Below are 10,526 nucleotides of genomic sequence, written 5' to 3' on the forward strand. Positions count from 1 at the left end.
GAAAGACTTTGCTGTTGTAATTCTGGGGCAGAGGTGCTTGGATATAAATGATTCCTAACTGTGGGTTTGGGGAACCCTGCTATATAGAAATGTAAACACAGATGTCAAGCCTTTCATCCCCACTATATAAACATACCAGCTGCCAGGGGAAGAAGGAGAAACCCTTTGGAATTAGCTGCATTTTTTTGCCATCTAGAGCATAAAAATTGGCTTCACGCTTGAATTTCCACCAGCAATGCAAAAGCACTGTTCACCAGAGAAGGACTGAACAATGAACTAGACGTCCACTTGCTGATTGCTTCTTTTCTCAAGGAGACGTTCAGATCTTGCCATTCTCCAACACGGGAGTGGCTGTCCTAGATGAGAAGAGGTGGTAACACTCTATCACAAAATTGCCAGACTCATGGAAGAGGCTCTTAAAAAATACGTGGCCACTTTGCTTCCAGGGTTGTATAAACCAAGAATCTGACTGAAATTCATATTCCTGATCAACCCAGATTTAGGGGAGATGGAAGAAGCAGGTCTTGCGAATTTTTGTGAGAAAAACAGAATGGCTTCCAGTAAAAGAGGGTGTGATTATTCCAATACATAAATATTCAAAGGGCCACAACTAGTTTAGCCACACCCAAACCACAACAGACCTCTTCTCACACTATTAAATATTTTTTTAAAAAAGGAAACCATGAAAGAAACCGTTTCTTAAAAAAAAAAAAAACTTAAATGTGCAAAAGAGTATAATGGGAAATGTATTTCTAAACAAAACACTTCAATCCATGGAGAAATGTGTCTTCAATTACATCTGGAGCTAGCATGCCAGCTTGCATATGCGTACAAGTCTTGTGTTTTCTACAGAGCCTCAGTTCTGAAAGACCTGAAGGACTATAGTGAAAGCATATAGGGTCTTTTCACTGGACAGGGGATTTTTTTTTTTTTCTGAAAACATTATGACAGTCAAACAGATCTTCTGACATTGGATAAATTAGTTGTTACATTATTAACCATACATAACAGTTCAAGGTGATAAAAATAAATCTGAAATTACCAAGCAGCCCACATATGTGATCTTATTGGGCAGAGGCCATTGTGGTTTCGGACACATTAGTTCTAGCAAAATTTATCCCTTTACAAATGGTCCATCAGAGTATTGTAAAAGGATTATCACAGTGAGCTTTCTAAATGGTCCTGTTGCTTAGAATGGCCAGTAAACCTGGCTGTGTGTGATAGAAGAGCCAATCAGTTCAGGATAAACGCCTCACAGCCTCCTGCTGAGGCTTAGTTTAGAAGATATTATTTTCCATAGTCAGATTATGGACTACAACTAAATAAAAATCTGTGCTGTCGATATCTTCTACTTACATATAGGTTAATTCAGGAAGGCTGTTCATAAATTCGTTTGTTTCTGAGTTCAATAGATCACAAAAAATCCATTTGTACACCTTTCTACTTTCATAAGAGCGTTCTTCATGTTGATTACATTGCTTCTGTCTCTTCTTGCTTACTTCAAAAACTCACATATATATGTATGCCTATGTAAATATACTTGTGTGTATGTATGTGTGTATGTGTATATGTGTGTATATATGGTATCTACTTGTGTGTGTGTGGATCCATGATAGTACTTCAAACATTAGCACACACCAGAACATCTTGAAAATTCAGACTTAAAATGGTTAGGCATGACAGCCAATGTCCCCTGTGGATGTAGACAGAGTTGTGTTTTCTTTATCAGGAGCATGACATTTGTTAAATTGAGTAAGTAATACAGCTTATATAATTCTTTTTTGGGGGGGGGTAGGAGAGTCAGGTCATTTTTATAATAAAGGTAAGAGAAAATGGCATTGGAGGAAGAAAGGAGACAGCTGGATAGGGATTTTCATAATGGGCCTACTATCCACAGGCCTCAGCAGCCCTGCCATGGATCCGCCTGATTCTTACACATCAAGAAGTTGAACTTGCGAGCCATTTACGTGTCGTTGATCTGCCGGCAGGTTTCACGGCTTTCCTTTTGTCATCTGTGACAAGGCTTTTTAGAGTACCATGGTTGCTCAAAGTCCTCAGTGAGCCCATCCATGGTGTGGATGCTGTTTAGGGTCCTGTATGCACCTTCCATATTCCCTTCTTATACCATCACAGCCCTGGCAATGAACTTCAGATGTTTTGCCATAACCTTGGAATTTAAATCTTCACTCGGCAGGACCCCATGTTCTCAGGAACCAGCTGTCACAAAGCTTAGCTTATATAATTCTTAATCCGTGCTAATATGGCAAAAATATGCATCTTAATTTGGTTCCAGTGCACCTTTCCAGGCTGGTCTCTCATCCATTATGTGCTGCATTCGAACGGTTTTTGTTTTGTTTTGATTTTTTTAATTCCCTCCAAGCACCATGTTTTCCTCTTCAGTCATTAAATTTACACTGATCATATATTATGTGTCAGGCAGGGTTCTACGTTCAAGGGGATACAGCAGTGAATCAAGCAGACAAAAGTCCCTGCCTTCTTGCAGTTTAGGTTCTGGTTGGGGAAGACAGAATAAACAACTATGTAAAATATACAGTATGTGAAATGGTGGTAACTATAAGAGGGTAGACAGGAGAACTGAAGGGCTAGATAGGAAAGGCCATACTTGAAGCATTTGAGCAAAAAGCTGAAGGGGCTGAGGAAGTGAGCAAAGTGGGTATCCATGGAAAGGTAGAGGGAAGAGCTAGTGCAAAAACCCTGGGAAAGTGGCACTCTTGACTTATTCAACAGCAAGGAGGTCAAGATGAAGGAGGGAGAGGATGGTGGAGATATGGGCAGGAGGCAAGGGGTTGTGTGGATCATGCAAGGCTCTGAGAAAATTTAGTTTTCACTTTGAGTGATGTGGAAAATGATGTAAGGGAGGATATGAGAGGTGGGAATGGGGGCAAGTGGTGGTGACACAAGGAAAGATGACATGGACAGTACTGGTAGAAGTCATGAGAGTTGTCAGAGTCTGCACAAAATTTGAAAGTAGAACCAAAAGGATTTGCTGATTGACTGAACTCAGGGAAGGAGATAAAGAAGTCAAGAAAGAATCCAAGGTGTTTGTTTACTTTTGCCTGAGTAACTGGAAAGGTAAAAATGTTGTTCACTAGGAGGGGCAGGCTGCTGAGGAAGCAGGACTTGGTAGGGTTGGGAGAGTGCAGGTAGCAGGGGTTCAGGCTTGGACAAGCTAAGATAAGATACCTGTCAGACATCCAGATGGACACAGCAGAAAGGCCGCTGGGCATAGGAGTCTGTGGTTCAGGGGAGAGCTGCAATGGACATATAAAATTTGGAAGTTCTCAGAACATAGGTGAAATTTAAATCTATGAAACCAAAGCACTAAAAGAGTGAGAAGACAGAGAAGCTATTTGAAGAGTGAACGTGGTTCATGGAACTGATGACTCTGAAACAGTATGTGCTGCGGGAACCACTGTTCTCAATTTTATGTTAGTGATTTCTTCACTTTTCTATAGGGTTTTACCATCTAAGCGTATTCCTGAACCATTAATTGTTCAGATTTTATTCTTCTTAAACTTTATCATACTGTAAGCATTCTTCTAGACTTCACTCTTGTCCTGCGCTTTAGGTTTTTAAGATTCATCATGTGATGTATACAGCTATTGTCCATCTATTTTCACTGCTACATAGTATTTTACTGTGTGAATGGATTGTTATTTATTCAACCATTTTCCCCAGGTTTTGGCTCTTAAAAACATTTCTATTATGAACATTTTTGTATGAGTTTCCTGCTGTACGTGTGCAAGATTCTTCCTGAGACCATACCGAGGAATTAATTTCTTGATTCATTGAGTATGGATGTATTCAACTTTACTGGCCATGGCTGAACAGTTTTTTTTTTTTTCCAAGTGGTTGTACCACTTATATTCTCATGAGTAGTGAATGTGAAATTCCTATTGCTTCACATTCTTGATGGCGCTTCCTATTGCCAATAGTTTAAAAATTTTTTGCTTCACAAGTATGTGGAATATGATATTTTATTGAAGTTTTATTTTATTCCTATTATTATTAATGATATTAAACATAGTTTTGTATGTTTACAGGCCATCCACATTTTCTGTGAAATCCTGTTCACATCTTTTGCTTATTTTTCTATAGAATTTTTAGCCATTTTCTAATGGATTTGTAGAAATACTCTATATTATCTACATGCTAATCTTTTTTACAGTTAACGTGTTGCAAATATCTTCTGTAAGTTTGGGCCTTGTCTTCTCACTCTCTCTATGAGATTTTTACGTGCATTTCTTCATTTTAATGCAGCTGAATTTATCAAATTTTGTTTTAGTTAGTGCATTTTTTTGCTTTTACTTAAAAAAAAAGTACCTACCAAAAAATCAAAATAACAGTTCCTGAATTATTTATTTTTGTAATTCTCATTTCAGCCATTGATCTACCTGAAGTTGATTTCTGTGTATGATATCGGGTAGGTATCTGATTTCATTTTTCCATAGAAAAAGTGGATGTCCTAGCACTATTTACTGAATAATCTATAATTACTGCATTTATTTTTAGTGCCCACAAAGTTCCACATAAGTGGATCTGTTTCTACTCTGTTCTCTTTCTTTGGTCTATTTGTCTATTCCTACGTCAAAACTATAAGGCATATTGTGTGTGTGTGTGTGTGTGTGTCTTAAGATTTGTCTCTCCCTACTTCACATCTTGTTCTTCTCCAAAAATGTCTTGACTATCCTTGGGCTTTGCTCTTCCACATAATATTCAAAAGTAGCTTATTAAATTCCACCAAAAAAAGCCACAGCGATTTTTGACATGATTACACTGAATTTATAGTTTTATTTAAGGACAACTGATAACATTATGATACCTACACTTCATATCCAACACCAAGATATAACTCAATTTTGTTAGTCATTCTTTAGCATTTTAACAAACTTTTATATTTTTTCACAAGTTGAGGTTATAGTTACTCTTCCCCAGTCAAAATCTGTTCAGAAATATGGTCTTCAACTGCTGCTATTAGATTTATTGCCATTTCCTCTCTCTTCTGTGCAACTTCCTGTTCACCTTCACCTTTAAGGCTCCAGCTCCCTCCTTAGCCCTCTGAGTAAAAGGGTTTGTTAGTAATGTTTAACATATCCATTTCATTAATCTTCTGGCAAATGCTGTTTTCAGAGGATTAAAGACCAGAATGTTCTGATTAAACACTTAATTAGACTAGTAAAAAATATTGCCAGTTTTAAATAATTGATTCACTCATTAGTCTGATATACTAATGACAGAGCTTTGAAAAAAGGAAATGGAATAAAATTTACCCTCTGAGAAAATGGGTTGAAATTAGATTTTTACACTAAAATTTTTCAGAGTAAATTACCAGCTTGGATGGATGAGAGCTGTCTAACTAGTATTTCTTTCACTGCATGGACTTCTAATGGGTAAACTTCTTGCAAGTGAGAGCACTCAGGACTGGCCTTTCAGTTATTTACTATTAAAAACTGTTGTAGACCATGAGATACAATGGAAGAGAGCCCTGAACTCAGAGCCAAATGGTCTGTGTTCAAATTACATCTGTCACTTCCCTATTGTGTCTTGGAAAATGTTTCCAGTCCCTTTGAGCCTTTGCTTGACCTTCTGTTAAGATGAAGACTAAGATTATGTCCTAGACAACTTTTTCTTTCATGGTGCCTACTGAATGTTAGGCACTTACTATTATATTTATCAAATTAATAGAACAAGATTAGATTTTTAATTTTAAAATTTCTTTCTAATATTTACCTTTTTGTGATTTTGTCCCAAATTTCTAGACAAAATTACTTAAGAGGCCTGTACAAACCTATGATAGACAGATATAAAATTGCAATTTAGCACCAAAAGTGTTTATATGAAAAAATTTCTTGTTTCCACTGACTTCCATCATCTGGAATATATTGTATGAGAAAATTTTAGGAGAACCCAGTTACATCACAGGTTTTATTCTTTTCCATTATCCAGTATGAGAAATATAAGAAAAAGAGGAGCAACCAAATGGCAAGACAGAGAGGACTGTGTTAGATGTCTGTTAATGGGTATTGTCATGGTGAACAAAACATTGTTACATAACTAGAGCAAATTGCAGAGAATAGTCCATAATAAAATCCCAATTTTATAAGAAATAGAAATAATTATAAACATACATACATATTCCATGTGTATTTCAGGGAGTATAATTTGTATAAACTTAGAAAAAAAGTAGAGTTGACTACCTAACAAATTTTAACTTCTGTATCCATGGACAGGGTGGTGGGCAAGTGTTTAAAATGGGGAGAATGTAAAAGAATTATAAAAGGGAGGAGATTTTGGGGGGGTGCCTGAGTGGCTCAGTGGATTAAGCATCCAACTCTTGATTTTGGTTCAGGTCATGATCATGGGGTTGTGAGATCAAGCCCCACATCTGGCTCTGCGCCAGGCATGGTGCCTGCTTAAGATTCTCTCTCTCCCTTTCCCTTTGCCCCTCCCTCCCCTCTCTTTCTCTAAATAAATAAATAAATAAATAAGGGAGGAGATTTTGGTTTTTTCTTTGCCCACTTTTCTTTCGTTTGGCCTGTTTTATAAGCAATTATAAATTTGCACTGAATTCCCTTTCCAAACTAAAAAGTATGTAAAAATGGTTGATACCCAAATTTAACTTGTTCTGGAAGCATCCTTCATGTCTTTCAGATTTCTGTTCAAGTGTCATCTTCTTGAACACTATATATTATATTCCTCCTCCTTAGTACTTCTAGACTACTTTATTCTACTTTCTTTTTCTCCTGAGCACTTATTGCTATCTGAGAGATGACAGATTTACTTGTCTAGTTGCTTACTGTCTGATCTTCTCACACTATAATATTTCAACCAGGGGCGCCTGGGTGGCTCAGTTGGTTAAGCGACTGCCTTCAGCTCAGGTCATGATCCTGAGGTCCTGGGATTGAGCCCCACATCGGGCTCCCTACTCCTCGGAGAGCCTGCTTCTCCCTCTGCCTGATGCTCGCCCTGCTTGTGCTCTGTCTCTCTCTGTCAAATAAATATCTAAAAAAAAATCTTAAAAAAAAAAAATATTGCAACCAGTGCCCAGCATACATATGGTAGTCAATCAATATAGTTAATAAATACAAAGGTAAATAAAGCAAATGTGGTTCATCTCCATGAAGCAATCTAGTGCCATTTGGGGCATGCATGCTGATCTATACAGTTGACATGGGTTTTTCCAAAGATGGAACAGAAATGGTAAGAACTTAAACTCAGTTTTTCTTCTCTCCTAGTCCCCAACATCTAGTGATATCACACAGGTTACTCTGCAGATCTTGATGTATTACCTCTACCTTTTCACTTGGTACTCTTCAGAATTTTCTAGGTCCACCAGACAGGATTAGACTCAGCAAAATTATACCTTTAGGTTTGTCTAATCACATGACATGTTTATTTGATGTCCCCAACTAATATTGTCTTAATATATCTGATATGTGGCCATTTCAAGACCAATTCAAGAGGCAAAGTGAGCAGTATATTCTTTTCTCTTTTAATCTTTTTTCTTTTTTTTTATTATGTTATGTTAATCACCATACATTACATCATTAGTTCTTGATGTAGTGTTCCATGATTCATTGTTTGCGTATAACACCCAGTGCTCCATGCAGAACATACCCTCCCTAATACCCATCACCAGAGTAACCCATCCTCCCACCCCTCTCCCTTCTAGAACCCTCAGTTTGTTTTTCAGAGTCCATCGTCTCTCATAGTTCATCTCCCCCTCCGATTTCCCCCACTTCATTCTTCCCCTCCTGCTATCTTTTTTTTTTTAACATATAATGTATTATTTGTTTCAGAGGTACAGATCTGTGATTCAACAGTCTTGCACAATTCACAGCGCTCACCATAGCACATACCCTCCCCAATGTGTATCAACCAGCGACCCAAACCCTCCCACCCCCCACCACTCCAGCAACCCTCAGTATGTTTCCTGAGATTGAGCAGTATATTCTTACCCCTGGATTCTTCAACAAAATATTTTATCTCCATCATTTCTATGTCAATAGGTAAGAATGTTCCATTTGTACTAAGATGCTCTTAGTTACAAATAAGATAAAACACAATTCATTTGGATTAAATAATCAAGACTGACTGACCCTCAGAACAACTATAACCTCAAGGAAAGACATCTTCATTGTTAATTGATCTAGCATAACAGTCATATTTCCAAAGACCAAATTTCTTTCCATATTTCTGGCTCAGCAATCCTCAATATGAGCTCCCTTTTATCAACTCTCCTGTGGTAGCAGGATAACTGCTTAACAAAATCAGGGATACAACTGTCTTTGTTCAAGTCCAGTAGGAGAGATTCCTTCTGCCCCTGTATTACAACAGTGCTGAGAAATACACTGGGTGAACTCACATGGGGGAATATATCCTCCCCAGAACCAACAGCCCAAACCAACGGAACAGAATGTATTGAGTGGGATAAGCCAATCTGAGCCCAACCCTAGAGCAGGGAGTGAGGTCAGTTGACTCAGTCCATTGGTAGGATGGAGGAGAGAAGAAAGGAGAGAAGAGAATACATCAACAAAAGTTACTTTTAGGACAGACGTCCATTACAGATCTCACCGAGAGGGAAATAAAAGCAAAGAGAACTGTTCACTCCATCTTTCTGTGGGCTCCAGAAAATGAAGGGAAGAGAAACCATAGCTATAGCTGTTTGGTTTGGATTCCCAATGTCCTTAGTCTCTCTAAAGCATATTTATTGTTTGGAAATCACATGGAATCCAGAAGAATTAAGTCTGAGTCTAAATGCTGGGACTGGTCAGAGAATAAGGGTCCTTTTCATCAGGAATTTGCCTTTTTAAAAATGCCAAAAGGACTGCCTGATAGAAACAGCAACTTCCTCCTGATCAGGTTCTTTTTTCCCCCTTCCAATCCCAGTTTAGAAACTGAAGGGACAGGGGAGGAATCCATTAGTACAGTACAAATTTAAAAATTAAAAAACATTTTGTTAAGGATGCTTCCCTCTCCTTAGCATTTACACAACCTTCTACCCAAAGGGCAACAATATCTATATCCCATTCTTTTAGGGATTATCTAACCCGCCACTTGACGAAGTACTGAGAAAGCTCCAAGAATCAAAGAAAATGCTCAATGTAAATTGATGGCATTAAAAAAAAAAGTTCTTATTGTAGAGAATTTCAAGCACAGAATAGTACAATGAATTACTGCATACCCATCACCCAGCTTCAACGATAAACTCATGGCCATTCCTGGTTTCAGCTACTCTCCCTTCCCATGTTATTTTGAAGCAACTTATACATCATATCATTTCATCTGCAAAAATTTCAGTAAGTAACACATGTACCTCCAAAAGATAATGAATCTTTAAGAAATCATAATACCATTATCACAGCTCTTAAAATTAGCAATATTTTCTAAATAATTGTCAAATATCTAGTCAATGTTCACATCTACAATTGTCTTGTAATCATCATAATTTTAAAATTTATATGTCTGCATTAGGAGGCAAATGAAGTCCACATATTGCAATTCATTTGTAAATATTTAATATCCTTTGATCTATGGGCCCCATATCATTTCTCTTTTGTCTTTCATGTAATATGTTTGTCAAAAAATCAGGTAATATCCCCTAAAGATTTTTCCACAATCTGTATGTAGCTGATTGCCTCCCTATGGTACAGTTTAACATTTTCCTCTCTTTGTTCCTGTAAATTGGTAGCTGGAGCTAAAAGCTTCATCAGATTCAGGTGTGGATGGCATTTTGAACCATCAGTCAAGGATATATATTCATATATCTTCGAATGTCTTGGATATATGTATTCAAAGGTACCTGGGAAATTCCAAGCTGCAGTAAAGTGCCATTTTTCACTTACACCAAATAAATAACCCAAACGGAGGGAGTTCACATTGCAGGATGTTATTTTGAAACTCACACAAGCTAACATTTCCAAGTCAAAAGGAAAAGAAACCGAATGAATGTAGGGCTGGAAGCACAGATACTGTCCGCTCATTTGTAAGGATGTAAACACATTTCTGGGTGTTTCATTGATCAACCTACATCATCCCACACTCCTGAAAGTCCCACATGAACAAAGCAGGCTAAAAATGTGGTTCTCCCTCCAAGGTGTCTGTTTTCTTCCTTGCCTGCCTTCTAATACCCTCATCTTTCCCAACTTTGTCATATTTGACTAGCTCCCTGGCAGCAAAGTCAACTACAAATGACTTTGAAAGAAACATTCCCGGAACAAAATTTGATGTAAATCAAAATATATTACGAAATGCAGATGTTGGGTAGATATTCTCTGATTCTAGGAGTTCTATACAGCCATCTGGGCTGAATCCACAGAAGTTAAACTTTCAACCAACACCATGCTGTCAAATTTCAGGCAATGGTGTGCTGAATCAGGTACCCTGATTTTCAGTGCTGTTTCACCAGTCAGTTGTCCCACACTTATCTCACTCACTTTTTGTGCTGCTGGCTTAATCTTCTGATTTCATGTTTACATCCCCATAGCATTTTCTCCAACCCTCTC

The 10,526-nt window shown here is 37.7% G+C and overlaps 1 pseudogene; it reads right to left on the reverse strand.

Annotated features, from left to right (window-relative positions):
* Positions 1-1,858: 1,858 nt before the first annotated feature.
* LOC102726067 (small ribosomal subunit protein bS21m pseudogene) lies at positions 1,859-2,223 on the reverse strand (annotated as a pseudogene).
* Between the last annotated feature and the right edge of the window lie 8,303 nt (positions 2,224-10,526).

The sequence above is a fragment of the Leptonychotes weddellii genome, chromosome 10, assembly GCF_054177405.1.
Source record: "Leptonychotes weddellii isolate Sample4059 chromosome 10, ASM5417740v2, whole genome shotgun sequence".
In the NCBI taxonomy this organism is placed as follows: domain Eukaryota; kingdom Metazoa; phylum Chordata; class Mammalia; order Carnivora; family Phocidae; genus Leptonychotes; species Leptonychotes weddellii.